The 15,382-nt window shown below is 41.5% G+C and overlaps 1 protein-coding gene across 1 annotated transcript in view; it reads right to left on the reverse strand.

Moving 5' to 3' along the window:
- POU3F1 (POU class 3 homeobox 1) overlaps positions 1-15,382 on the reverse strand; it is a 178,460-nt gene that overhangs the window by 116,667 nt on the left and 46,411 nt on the right. The window lies entirely within an intron of this gene.

A 15,382-nucleotide genomic window follows, 5' to 3' on the forward strand; every position in this document is an offset into this window, starting at 1 on the left:
CCCTTGTCAGAAGCTTTGTAGTGTGCAGAGTGTGACAGCCTTGCTAAAAGTCAGGTCTAAGAAGTCAAACTGCACTGTAAAATGCATTATTTTGAAAATACATACTACATTCCAACTTATCCTTCATTACCCTTATCCCTGTCTCCTTTTAGCTTTCTGCATTGCTGCTTTGCTATTCTAGTCCACATGATCTGCACTTTGATTAATTAATTTATTCTGATTATTTAACTCCTTTTTCATTTTTCCATATTCTTCTTCCTTGATTTTTCTTCCCTTATCTCCCTGTCAGTCTTTTCTTTGTATCTCTTTCTGTTTCTGCTTTCAAGTAATGGTTTTTCTTTTCATCTCTTCTTCTTCCATTTATTATCTTCATATATGGAAAAATATACACTAATACCTCCAGGGAAAACAATCCACAATGCAGACAGTGAGAGAGAGAGTAGATCCAAAAAAGCTGCAGTGCTGAAAGAGATCTAGCAGAGACAGCAAACTGAAGATTAGATATGGTTTTGCAAGAAGATACGGCTACAGAAAAGGCTAATGAAATCTTGTCAACATATGCAGAGGCATCACCTTGTGTTACAGACTAGACAGATTTAAATCCAAACTTACAGGGATTTCTTGCTAGCTCATATGGAATACTGCATTAGGTTGTTTGTAATATGTTGCCTTAGCAATACACCTGTCTACCAGGTATTTATATAGACTCTATCACTAATATTCACTACAGAACCAACAACAACCTAAAGGGAATTCAAAGAGGATCAACAGATAAACAAAAAGCTGAAAGCACAACTGCAAAAAATGATGGAAAATGTTGAATAGTGCTCTTAGCTTGGGCAGGAAGGGGTTAAGGAGCTTGCAAAAAAAGTGACAAATATAGAGCATATCTGATGATCAAGGAGAGAGAAATGCATTTTCACACTATGCACAAAGAGATAAAGTGAAAACAGGATAACCTAGGTTAAATTTAATGAAAAACTTGAGGCTGTGGAAGTCTCTCAGGTAAGAGGCTTGTAAGAGCCATCACCTGGGATTTTAATTACAAGATAGAGATGTTATTTGCTTTTAATTGTCCCCAGCCATGTGCTGAGATGCTATACTTCAACAAACATTTGTAGTAGAAACAGTAACCTTTAGTTTAACTTGCACCCAGATATTAGAATCTCTCTCTAAAATATTGAAGTCAACAAGCACCTTGTTTCAGTGACTTTCCCGATTCACAGAAATCAGCCCAGGATAAACCCATGGCAGTTATCTTCCCTTCAGCAGCGGTAATGTTGTTTGAGATGCACGTTGGACCTTGGAGCATAATGAGCTTTATCTGTTACTTGACCATGCTGTAAGTCATTGTTAATAAAAATATACTATAAATAATTAACCATAATTTAAATATTCATATGTTGTTGGGGGCAAGGCCTTTTTTCAGACAGTTGAAGATACATTAGTGAACCATGATATATTTCACCAAGGTTAACTTTATCCTAAAAATGCTACCCCAGTGCATAGCGTAATAAGACATCAGAACGGCCATCAGACAGTTTGCTAATATATAACTACAATATCCTTACTTGTTAAAATACAATTTTAGAAATGGTAGATTCATATGAGCAAGCTTTAAAAAATATTGGAAGCATTAATTTCATTTGACTAATGCTGATATTATGCATATATATTTTTTTTTTTTAAAAAAGCATTGTTTCTTCTCTAGGAAAGTGATTTTTCTTCCACAGCATTGGAAATGTCACCTCAAATTGTCACTTTAAGGTAGAATTGCTCCTGAGCCAAATGATACTGTATATAACCGCAAACATTGTCTCCCCCAGGTGACTTCAGGAGCTATGGTTTCCTTTTCTGTAAGTGTTCAAGCTATGTCGCTTTGCCTGCGGAGCTGAAGAGAAAGGCAACGCTGAGGGCATGCTCTCCTACCCATATGCACACGTAACTTGATATTAACATGATCCATACCCACACAGTGATAAAACTAAAAAAAAAAAAGTCTTAGTCTAAATATAGCAGTGATGCTGGAAAAAGCTCTACGAATCTCCCTCTGCATGTAGTCTAAGAGACTCCTCTCCCCGGGTGAGTGTGCAATGCTGACGATGAACCGGATTCAGTGGTGCTATTAACCCCCTACTATTAAAATGCAATACAAAAACTCTCCTAAGTGCTTCAGAAAACCCCACGAGCTAACAGTTTTGTTTGTTTTTTTTTTTTAAATCTAAAATACAGAATGCAAAATTTTATAAATGTGAAAAGTCAATGTTCCGATAGCATTGTTAGTTCATTTGCATTTCTCATCTGTAATACTGGCTACTCAAGCTTTTCTCGTTAAATGAACAGTCTGCTTCGTTTCAGTTTGTGTTAAATTTATTTACTAAAGTATACAAGACAGAGAGTAGTTAGAGAAAGGAGGCATGGTTAGCCAGGCCACCCTGCAGTACCACTGAATACTTGGCTTTTGCAAAAAAAAAAAAAAAAAACAACAAACAAAACCCAAATAAACAGAAAACCTAACTCAGTTACTGAAAGAAATCATTTAACTTACTGAAAAAAAATAATTTCTTCATAATATAGAGGATGAGCAGTACTAAGTGCCATCAGGTTTCCAACAAGGAAATTGATCATAAATGCCATCTCTAATTGATTTGGCATGAGTGGTCCAGTGCAGTTCAGCAGCACTGCTCCAGCTCTTGGTATTTGATGGTCATGTGTTCATGTCCTAGTCCCGTGCATAAGGACTTAGGACCAAATTAAAAAGTTTGCAGTTCTCACTTCCTTTCAGGAGGGACTTTACTCACCTCTTTACAGCACATCCTTTTTGCTTTAAGAAGAAGTTAATGTTAATGTTAATGCTGTTAATGCAGGTGTGGCTGCCCAGAATCCAAGAAGAGGTAAAATGTGAGTTGACATAGTTTATCCATCAGATGTTTTCAAAACAAAGGATTTGTGCTACACTTTTCAAAAGAGCTCATGTCAGAAAGTTTTGGGTTTGCTTCTACCTGGCAGTTTTGTCTGTGGTAAGACTCCAAGTGCTACAACCTTCTGCACAGAACACAACACATTGTTCTTGCAGTCCATTTGCAAGTGTGTGACTGACCAACAGCATTCAAAGCATCCTTCAGGAACTGGGTCTTTTTTTCCCATTATCCTGCAAGTAATCCGACAGAAGTGCTCATACAGAGCAGGCAGAAGGGAAAGCTCACTGCAGAACAGCTGTCTCCGCTCATGTGTACCTGGGTTCGTCCCAAGAATTTGGCATTGCTTCATTCAAACACTGACTAGGGACATCAGCTCCTATTCAGGAATGGAGACAAATCTTTTCCCCCTTTCATTCGTGTTCATATGTTTCTGTTGATATTTGCTCTGAATTAATCCACAGCTGGTCAACAACTTAACAAAGGAAAAACACACCCAACAGCAGGCTTTGCACTTCCTTCCAAATCCTTATTCTCTTTCTCATCAAATGTAATAAGTGTATATGCATTACATATTTAGAGTGAACAATTAGGCTACAGTTTGCACAAAGGAAAAAAGAGATAGAAATTCCAGATTTCAGCAGAAATCCTGAGTTTGCGACACTAGTGGCAAAGTACTGTCTGTCTCCAACAGCCCACCCATATAACGGGAATAATTAAACTACCAACTCACAAAACTGAGTTTGCAAAGTGTTTTAAGATCCCTGAATGACCACACTAGGTTAAAAAAAAAAAAAAAAAAAAAAAAAGCAGCATACTACTGCACAGTGAAAAATCACACCCCTGTGATAGAGGAACGTCATTTTTTTATTACAACCAAAAGCAAGAAAGGAGGATTACAACACTTCTCTTGAACGTTACAAGATATTTGTTACCAGAGTTTATGCTGGAAGGTCACAGCTATCCCCTGCTTTGCACTGAACTAGTTTTTAAGAAATAGGTGGGTTCGAGAATCGCTTTTTAGAATTGGGTAAGGAGTATTTCCAAGAGTCATCTCCTGAACCTGTGACACACCCTGTAAGTCACCTTCCTGGTATTCAACACCTCCATTAAGTCTGCCCTGTTGTAATTACCGGGCAGCCACTGCCTCAGGATAAATCTAATAGACTTTTTGGCAGTGTCAGATTAAAACTTACCTATCAACTCACTGCAGTGCTTTAGCTCTCCTTAAATCTGTACTTGGGAGAGAATTTATGGCCAGGAATTGCATTTTGCAAAATGATTAAAGTTACCAAACATCCATAAAAAGTTGCAGTTGTAGATATCATTTTTTTGAGAGTCTGCTTAATTTATGAGAGGTGGAAGGTTTATTGTCATTTAAAGTCCAGAGTGATGCAGCAATTTAGCATTCTGCTGAAGCTGTACACAGCTGCTGTCTCATTTATGATTTTTACATGTTTTTAAATTGCCATGTTTGTATCTGGGGTTGTCTGCATACTGGGAAGGGGGAGGGAGAAGCAGGCTCTCCTTACTGTCCCCTACCCTACCGTTAAAATGCGGAGCAGGTTACGTTCCTTCTAACAAGATTGTGAACTTTGCAGTTAGCTCCAGCACGGACTGCAAAGCCAGTGTCCCTCTCTCCTCTCCGCCTCCACCCAGCTCCCCGAGCTCTGCAGTACAATAAAATTACAATCAGATGTAGGCACCTCTGCTGCCTGCCCAGCACTGGAGGTCCTACAGGCGGCAAGGACAACAACCTGCCACAGGAACACGAATGGGAAGCGCTGTAGTCGTGTCCCAGCAAAGTAGGGTCCTTTCGCCCTGGAGGAAGGTTAACTTTGTCTTCCTAACAGAAGACAACCCCTAATGCTGCCCTGCATCAGTGCTCTTCCCCACACTAAAGGCAGTAGAAGAAAGGAAGGTTTCCATCCTCACCTTATGGGCATTGCCCATCATTTCCCAGGTAACAAACCAAGTGCTTCTCTGGATGTTAAGTCCACACTATGATGCCAGGTTCTCTGTGCAGGGGGAACCACAAGCTTCCCAAGATGACAACCGCTGTCTCTTTAAGAGCTACAGTATAGCATCAGAAGCCTTACGCAACTCTATAATTCTTTTAGTCATCCTGACAATCTTCCTCATGGCTCAAGACTTCTTCCCCTTAGATCCCTTCCTGCTTTCTTCTTCTGGACCTTGCATCGCTTACCTCTCAGTCCCCTTCCACCCAAGCATACACACTGTGAAGACTGTCAGAGGGAAGCGCTCCAAGAGGCTTATCACAGGATCAAAGAACGGCTGAGGTTGGAAGAGACCTCTGGAGGTCATCTGGTCCAGACAGCTTTTGAACATCCCCAAGAGTGGAGACTCCACGACCTCCCTGGGCACTCGGTGCCAGTGCCTGGCCGTTGTCACAGCAAAAGAAGTAGGCTCTCCCCAGTGATGCCCATTGAGAGGACAAGAGGCAACCTTGTCCTCTCAATGGGCATCACTGGGGAGAGCCTAGCCCAGTCTTCCTCACATCCTCCCTTCAGATCCTTACACATGGATAAGATGCCCCTCAGTATCTGCAGCGTAACAAAGGCTCCACGATGTCATCAGGGCAAAAGCTAACACTCGTGCTGTTCATTTGCACCTACTGCTTGGTGTGCACGGGCAGCCCCGTGTAGCACCAGGTGATGGAGCCGCATCTTTCCGTGTTTGGAGCCACGTGCCTCAAAAGCTAAGAAGCTCTTTGTACTGCTTACGGTTCAAGCCGCATGCAGGGTCGGTTCCTTCCCCACTGTGAGGCAAATTCACCCTGACCCTTCAATAAAATTTGACAGAGACCTGAAGAGTTTTGATTAAACAGCAATTAAAGCTACCAACACCGTGTTAAAGAAAAACAACAATGGAAATTGAGTCAGCATAAATGCTGGGCATGGGGAATTTGCAAATGCCCACTTGGAAAGTGTTTATTTATTAGCTGTTGCTTTTGAAGACCTACTCCCATTTGCACACTGAGCCAATTTTAGACATGAGATTGGACATAAGACATTTTGGTCACCGTCCACATCCTTCCAGCTGCTCTCCACACAGTTTGCAGCTTGCTAACAACTGAGGTTCTGACAAGCATCAGCCCTGCCATGTGCTCATCAAAACTGAACCTCTGAGATTTCCAAGGTCAAACTGGTGCAATGCACTGATCTCCAAGCGGAGAGGTGTGTAATGGGGTATAGGGATGCCTCACCTATCTGCCTATCCTGCTATTATCAATAATTCCTTTATTTTATTTTGTGTTAGTTCCTTTTTCCTATTTTCATTTTACCAAGCTAGACTTGTTTTTATAACTGAAAACTAATTAAAGACATTCTGATTTATCTCTGTAAGAAATCCAGTCTCTCCCCCTTGAGCATTATGATTTTCCAGCTTAATTGAATTCTACATTGTGTTTATGATGTAATTTTAAAAATCCCTAAAAACAAACTTGAAAGGCTCTTTTCATTACTTCTGAATTTCTTTTGCAATAGACAGTGTTTCATCTATGGAGAAGGCTGGAGTTCCTGTCAATTGTAATAAAATCCAAATGCTTCTTAATAACTGGAGTGAAGTCAAAAGGAGCCACAACAATGAGGAATTAGAGATTAGCAGCAGTAATCATGGACTAATTGAAACAATAACCTATTAACTGGTGTCTTGGCGGTCCTTGCAGACACAGGAAGCTATATGTAACTGAAGCTGGCATTACTAAGCATGTAGATGTGTCCTTCTTAATGAAATCTTTGTATTGCCAGGAAGAGACCTCACACTTTCCCTTTCCGCAAGAATATAAAACAGCAATCACTGACATTTAGTTAAGTTTCACAATCAGGACCACATTTCATGCTAAAGAACTACAAATTTGCTATTTTTTAATACACTTTAGCTCTGCAGCTTTGTCATTAGCAGTCACAGAGATGTAAACTCTTGCTCTGTAAGCAAATTATTGTGTTGTCTAACTTTGTTTCCAGAATCGGTAGATACCATATCATTAAGATATGGCATGTTTAAGTAATTAAATCAATATTAATAGAGTGAACATTAACATGTCAGCTTCAGCAAAGCAGCTAAAGGGAGTGTTTGGAACGGTCACCCCTTTCCAGGATGCCCACCAGTACCAGCCCCTTCCAGACCGTAGCACAGGGCAGTTTGCTGCGGGAGGGAAGCAGCTGCCACCGTGGAGTGTCCACTGCAATGCAGGGAATGTTCCTGTCCCTCCACTGAAACCCAGCACCTGCCCTTTTTCCACTCCCCAAGAAAGGAGAAGGCAGATGGCTGATGAACAGATGACGTGGCCAGTTCCCTTAGCCACAGCAACAGCCCACAGCCAAATCCTTCCCTGCAGAACTCTACCCACCCGTGCGAAATGCGGCGCTCGTTTGCTAATTCAGCTGGTACTGGTGAAGCCAGACCTGGCAGAATTTAATCCTGCAAAAATAAACAATGCTGGGAAACCAAAAGGGGGGGAAATCGTTAACATTTACTTCCAGAATTCTAGAAAGGGAGCCGGCATCAGCACAAGCTGTCCTGCAGAATATCTGTGCCAGAGCTGACAGCCTAGCAGCCTCAAATCTGTAGACCAGAGCAGTATATGATGTAAATGTTGTCCATCATAAAAATCAATGGTTCTTTTGCTAAGTGGTCAATATTTATTTAGCTTTAGTATTGTTTAATTCAATGCATCAATTAAAGATAGTGTAATGTCTGATTTGGTCCCAAGCTGCTGTTTCTGTTTGTCGTTACCTCATCTGTTTGATATCACTCATGTCTTTAAGTCTCTGCTCTTTTGTCCCCTTGCATAACTCAAGGACAGGAGTAATTGACGTGAAACTTTTAAAAATTAATTTCACCGCATATGCCACTAACAGAGAGTGCAAGTCCTCAGAATCATTTATAACTTCATGGTGATTGGCCCTGACAAAACAATACCTTAAAAACTCACAAAAGTAAATTATGGTCCAGGCAAATGGCTGGATGCGAGCTGGGCCCAAGGCTTGGAGCGCAGCCAGGCAAAAACAAAGTAATGCGCTTTTGATATTAATAACAGAGATGATATTGATCCGTAAGCCAGTGTCACTTCTGTGCTCAGGCAAGGAGATTGCTTCAGGCATTTAGTCCACTGAAAGCCATTTTCCATATAGGCCATTTAATTCTGGGAGTCTTTAATTATATGAAATGGAACCCAGTTAAAGGGCCAGATACCTATTTACTCATCTTAGATATGGGCTGTGATTCAGGAAGCTGTCAAAAAGGTATATAACTCAATTCTTAGATTTCAAAATGCAGCCATCTTTTTGTATGTTTATTTTATCTGTGTATTTCTTTGGCTCAGAGCCTGCTGGGAATTTGTAGGTACATGGACTCAAATTATACGATGATATTTTTCAAAAGACCTGAAGCTAATCTTCCTTTTTTTAAAAAAAAATATCTTCCTTTTTTTTTTTTTTTAATTCATGACAAAAGCAGCAACTCGGATAAGAGAGTCAACTTGTCTTACTAAAACATAGGTTGCACTAGAAAAGAGACAGTGTGGATCCACAGCTGGAAAATACCCTCCGTCACACATGCGTTTGCACACATCTGGAAATGTACTTGTTAACACTGAAACAAAAGTGTAAGATTTGCATAAATAATTTACTTGCCTTAAACCTGCTAGAAGAGGTTGTCCCTTAATTATCTTTTTTCCCCAGTGAGGGATACTAAGGAGTGGCAGGGATTGCTCGTATTCTTCTTAAGTCCTTATCTGCTCGGAGGACAGAATTTTCTAGGGCTCAGGGAAGGGGCAGTGGAGCACGTATGGGACCACACGAAGGGGAAACCAGGGTAACCAATGCTGACAAAGGTCTGCAGCGAAACTATACTTTTATTTGACTTCTACCTCTACATGTGATCCTAATCAAAGTTCCCTCTTTCTAAGGCTGGAGTACCTTGGTTTCTGTAGCATGAACTCATTACCAACAGACTGAAGTAACTGGTTTAGTACATCATTGTATGTCTTACACATAAGCTACCTGAGGTGTTCAGATTCTGTGCTTGTCTTCAAGGTAATTTTGGAAGTTAATGTTGTTCTCACTCTACTGTCCAGGGGGCAGGAGTACAGCTTTCCATGGTGATTTCCACCCTCATTTTTCATTCCTCGTGTCCCTCTTCGGAGAATTCTCCTACGACATGCTCCCTTGCAGCTCTGGCAGGACATCACTCTGACAGCATGTATGCACCAGTATCTAAACAGACAGCAGTGCAGGGACTAGGTGCTGCTTCTACAACATGAAAGGTATGTTTGTAACACAGCAGATACAGTTTGAAGGCACCTCTCCACATAAAGCAGCAGGATGAAGAAAAAACCAATAATCTCCCAGAGCCCTAGAAGGCAGCACGTGTGCCACCAGCACAGAGGACACAGAAGCTCGTTGTATTTCACCAGCCTCCAGAGAGGTTGGCTGCCCCAGAGGCAATTCTCAAAATGGATGGAAATGTCAGCTTTGCCCTAACAAGAGACTCCCCAGAACTTACAAGAGGCAGGTAAAGGGAGATGGTAATTTAGGAAAAGGGTTTTTATTGGCCACTCTGTCATCTCTGAATAAAAGGGATGGCACCGACACTAGAAAAGCCACGCTAGACCAGTCTAAGGATCCACATGGATAAATATTTAGTTTCCAACAGAGATCCACCATATTCACAAAGATGATTTTCCCAAGATGAGACACTTACACTCCAGGCGTGCTAACTCCTTCAGTTTCCCTGGATGCATGAGGCTGGCATGCCTTATTGGTCATAGCAGGGGACTGCACTCCCATCAACAGATAGGTATGTAAGAGTAAAAAAAAATAAATAAAAAAAAATTCACTTAGTAAAGACAATCGACGTTATTTCAACAGACCCAGTGCTTTTCAAAAAGATTTTATTTACACCTTTGCTGGCAGTGTCTAACATGTCTACTGCAAACATTTCCCTGAGAACCAGTAGGCAACACAGCATAGTAGAGCATATCTGCTCAGAGCCTCTACCAACTGCTTACTTCACTGGGCTTTGCCATTAGATTTTCTCCTCATTATAAAGTGGAAAACTGGCCCATGTTTTATTCTGCTCTCAATTTCCGTATTCCATCCCACCATTGAAACGCACCTGTACAAAGCCCAAATCTCTGTGCATTAAGCAAGGATTTAATTCTGCAGAAATAAGCAAGTGAAGTGTCTCAGATGAACCCAAGTACGGGGTGCAAAACTTCTGCCCATCAGCCAACCTCTTCTGTTCCAGCTACACCTTGCCCTTTTGTCACAACCAAATTTTAGCTTTAATTATCAATATCATTTACCTCAGAAGACTGAAGACTTGTGCTCCTATGAACAGACAGTTAAGCCCATCTCTAAACAGATGCTGATCTCCAAGCTCAAAAGAGGCAGCAATTTACATATTAAGTATACGACAGCGTTCCACAGAGGCAGGGGCAAGACAGAAAGGGAAGCAGGCAGCCAGCAGTGCTGACTCAGCATACTCCATCTGGAGATCCTGAATCAATACAAGGAAGTTAAAAGAGATCATGTGCTCAATGCCAAAGTGCAGCCAAGTTGACATGCTGTTAAATAATCCGTCAACTTCTGTAAAACACAACTTCTGCCTGGTTATGAGGAACAAGTTTGGGGTTTATTATGGTTTTCAAATCCATCCTAAAGGCAGTTGTAGCATTTTGCTGGTCCTATGCACAAAAATACGTAATATTGCAAAAGACACAGTCTTCACCATTCTTGTGTTTCCTGATGCCAACGTTTACGCCTGAGGATGTCAATAAACGGGGCACTTTATCCTCATCATTTTAGAGTCAGGGGTTTTTTTTAATCATGCATCACAAACCAGCTTAAAAGAGTAGGTGAAAAACTAATCTAAAACGTATGACGTTCATAGAGGTTTCAGATGCTGCATCAGCAGCAAAACATGAGAGTAGATGTAAACCACATCCAAGGTGACAAGCTGAGCTCTTAAAACTTGACAGACCCCTCTGATAGTGGGAAAAATAGTTTAATAAAAAATTATATTTCTGCTGACTTTCAGTGGATGACAATACTTTTGTTTAACAAGAAGAGAAAAAGAAAACACGCGCACACCCCCCACCCCCCATTGTGCTACTTTACACATCAGCTCCTCACTAAAAGGACAGAGTAAACCTAGAGAAGTACAACAAAGCGACAAAGATGTTCAAGTGGTATGGAATAACACCTCCCGTCTTTATGAGATAAAATAGATTAGGATGCTTAACTTGCAAAAATGAGAAACTGAGGACAATGATAGGAGCCTGTAAATCAGTTTGGGGAAAATGAGTGATTATTTACCATTACCCTAACACAAAAGCAAGTTGTCTTCCCCCCTACATGTCCAAAAGGTTAAGGAGAGCATTTGTGACAAAGAAAGAAGCATTTTTTTCCTGCAGCTTATAACTACTTTGTAAAGCTCATTGCCGCATGCTGTCATGGAGGCAGTAATTATAAAGAGCTACTAAGAAGGGATCGGACAAACTCACACTATTTTCCACATACAACGTCATGCCAGGGAATCCCCCGAACCAGAGCGTCTAAGAGGGAAAAGACCACTTTACAATTAAAATCATACCCCCATTTGGATTGGAAAGGATCTTTAGAGGTCACCTGGTCCCACTGCTCCTCAAAGCAGAGCCGATTTCAAAGACAGGTTGTTTTGCTCAGGGCTCACAGCAGGACAGCCTTGCCCAGCCTTGTCCTGCCTCTCACGCGCTTCCCCGGCATCTGCTCATTGCCGATGTCAGAAGTAAGATACCGGCTTAGCCGGAGCGTGCACCAGTCACACGTGGCAGAACCGACGGCCCCTGAATCCCAGCGCTCTACTAACCAGCGAGCAAGAGGAACGTGCGGTGGCCTCTAACAATTCAATACTGCTCATAACACGTCTTGAGGACAAAAAGATGAAAACTTTCTTGGTAATAATTCCAAGGCCCTCTCTGAATGTCATCATTTCAAAGACTTTCACACTTCTTATTGACACTTTGTGGTCTCAAAATGTCAAAAGATTACCAAAACTACTCACTTTAGACTGTAGAACTCATTAGCCTCACGAGTTCAAACTTCTTTTATGTCTCAAATGAGAAGAATTTAAGAAAAATCAGTATTATTGCTAGTCTCTGTATCACAAGAATACATTTCTTTCTGTTGCAAGCAGCTGCTGTAGCTCACACAGCTGACCCAGGAAGACTATGTTGCGCATAATATTTCTCCCGTGACTTTCAAGAGTTTGTCTGTTCTGATTCCAAGTGGAAAGCTTTTAGCTCCTCCATCAGTGTTGAGGGTAAGCCCAGCTCCTGAAGCTGGGGAAAATAAGGGTCCACCAGCTGACACATTAAAAGACTTAAAATTAAAATCTTGCCGTGTGGTGGTGGAATGTTATTCTCATTCTGTGTATACCTGGGGTCAGAGAGAAGACGACAGGAGCAAACAAGATCACCAAGAAATGACTAATTGCTTTGCTGGTAAATTCAGATGTTAGAGAGGCTGCAAGAAAGGGAGTTTGCTGATCTGTCTGGAGGGCACCCCTGCTGCATTTCTCAGATGGATATATTGGTACAAAATGAGCAAAACACCAAAAGACAAAATGTGCCTGAAAACACTGAAGAACAAAACCACTGTGTTGCAAATGCTACCAGCCAAGCATCCACAAATATACTGTCTGCAGTCAACATTCACTCAATTTAATAAGAGTAGTTGGGAAGGAGAAAGGTAAAAAGGATTTGGGGCTATGCCAGCATACATTTTTCCTCTGTAAATGTCATGTTTCTCTCCTAATTTCTGTAAATAAACAAGACTGGCCATCTGCCTAGTTTGGGTGAAGTGTTTGCCTGCCCTCTCACATTCTCTTCTGTTTTTTGACTGGAAACCTCCCAAACGAAAGAGTTAACTCACTCTCTATATTAAATATTTACATAAAAATGTTCAGGAAGGTGTGTGTAAATTATAAATAATGTAAGGCAGGACTGGTCTTGGTTAGAGCTAAGAGACCCAAATTGTATCATCATAATACATTATTCACATATAATGCATCTATTCTCCTCCATTAGTGTTACTAGAAAAAGCCCCTGAGTGCTTAACTTGAATTTGGAAGAGTGTAATAAATGTGAGATAAACAAATAGCAGTGGGGATGCATCTGTAGTTAAACAAGTGTAAATTAGAGCTTAGCCTAATTCCTCCAAACTACACGTAGGACTAACACGATGCTCTCCAGAAACAGGAGATCTGTTACAAACAGCAAAAAAAGAGACACAATAAATCCAAATTATTTGATATAGTTCCCCCCTACCCTTCCCCCATCAAAAAAAACCAAAAAAAGGTTTCCATGGAGAACAGCATTCTGCTACATATTCCCCAGCAAAGTTACACTTAAATAACCTTCATGTTGTGACAGAAAATAACAAATGTCAAAATACAAATTTAAAATCACACTTGCTCCTAATGCCCAGTATGTGTGCGCCTTACAGTGACACAAGAACAGAAATATGTTTTGAGTCCTTTTCTATGCAGGCCTAAGCTACACAGCTCATACTATATAAATGCATTTTAAAGTAAGTTGTTTACAAAAATGCTGTTAGTTCTCCTTTTTAATATAAACCACAAATATATGTATGAAAAGGTGAACGTACTGTGAGTGGGCTACAGTGCACAGGTATTTCCTCAGGACTGTATCTGCTCATGCCTAGTTTATAGCCATTTATCTTTGTATTCCTGTGTCCTGCAAGCTTTAATAGATGCCTTCTACCTCATTCCTACTCCCACTCTTGAGATGGACAGAAATTCTACTCTTCTTTCCTCCAGTGGGCTCTGTCCCTGCAGTTTCGAGTGTTTTGAGATCCTCAAAATTACCTGATAATTCTGACATCCTCCAACCTTGTGTGGTGTCAAGTGGGAGGCACACACAGGTGAGCGTGTGCCCACTGAAAAGGTCTGAGGTGCCACGTTCCCAGCAGAGAGGCACCCAGCATCTCTGGTCACCGCACTAAGTCTCAGTTAAAGAGAAGTCCCACCTGCATCAATCAGGGGAACAGATGTTCTCTGTTACAAATGATTTCTCGATGCAAATGATTTCAACACAGACGTCTTCCCATTTTTTATGTATTCTCCCACAATGTCCATCTCCTTCATTGAACTGCCCACAGAAGACCATAAAGCCAATGACGGACATCATTCAAAGTGTCCTCTATTTACACCCCATAGTTCCTTTAAATAGGTCTTCTACAAATCATGTCCGTATCTTTTTGTTGGAGTGGGCTGGGAGGAAGGAAGAGGATTCTGATAATATAAATCTGATCTGTGAAATATCTCCTTTGTTAGTGCAATTTAATCTACGACTAGTCTCAAACCATGCAACTTTTAATTTTTTTACAATTTAAATAGTCTACTCTGATGCAATCCTCTTATTCCAGTTTGTGGGGTTTTGTTGGTTTGTTTTGTTAATCTTTTGAACAGAACCAATGAGATGGAAATTTCCATTCTCTAAGCAGCACTCCGAACAGTGGGAATGGGTTTGGGAGTGAGACTGGAAGTGGGCAAAACCCAGAACACAGAGAGCAGGGGGATGAGAGGCTGAAGCAGCTGATGACGAATTGTTGCGTTTCCCCCTGCTGCTACTTGCAGCTTCAATAAACAGAGCGGGAATCGCATCATCACAACCCACCCAAAACTCTTAACCTTGGTCTTGACAAACATAAAGCCAAAACGCAGAATAAAACCCCCAAAACTGCAATGCAAAATCATATCTTGGAAAAACAAAGTGTGTTTAAAAGTTATTGGAAGAGAGCATTACTGCAGGAAAAACTCGGTGAAGAAGCACAGAGGTTAAGGAGTGACGTGTTCAGCAGCCCTATAAACGAGTAAATCTGCTGCTGAGCTGGGGGGTGCTGGGCACAACCACAGCCCTCCAGCACGCAAAGCCTTTAAATAGGCTCCCTGCTGCCAGGTGGCCAAATCCGGGCAAGGAGGGAACTGGAGCCTGAAACACGACGAATACTGGTCAAACACTGGACCCCTTGTGTTGGTCTATGGACCGGCCGGCAGCGGTGAGGGAAGCAGTCCCAGACACAGAAGAAAAGGCAAGAACAAATGGCAAGGTGCTCGCAGCAGCCTAAGGCGGAGAGGGAAAGCAGGCGGCAAACCCTTGGCAGAGGGATGCACCTCTGCAGACATGATTCCAGCCTCCTGCAGGCTCAGAAACACCATCCCTGTTCCTGTCCCATGTTTTCTCTTCAACTAAAGAGCTTCTTTTCCCCAGGCCCAGAAAAATATCATCAGCTGCTGATTACCGAGAGCTCGAGAAGTGATTTATTAATTTCCCACTTGCTTCCAGCTTTGGGACATGACTGTACTCAACAGCAGCCACCCAACTCCTTGGGCTAGTTCTGCCAGGTGTTTCCCAGTGCCTCAAGCCTCTGTTTCTT

This window comes from Falco punctatus (assembly GCF_963210335.1).
Source record: "Falco punctatus genome assembly, chromosome: 3".
Classification (NCBI taxonomy): Eukaryota; Metazoa; Chordata; class Aves; order Falconiformes; family Falconidae; genus Falco; species Falco punctatus.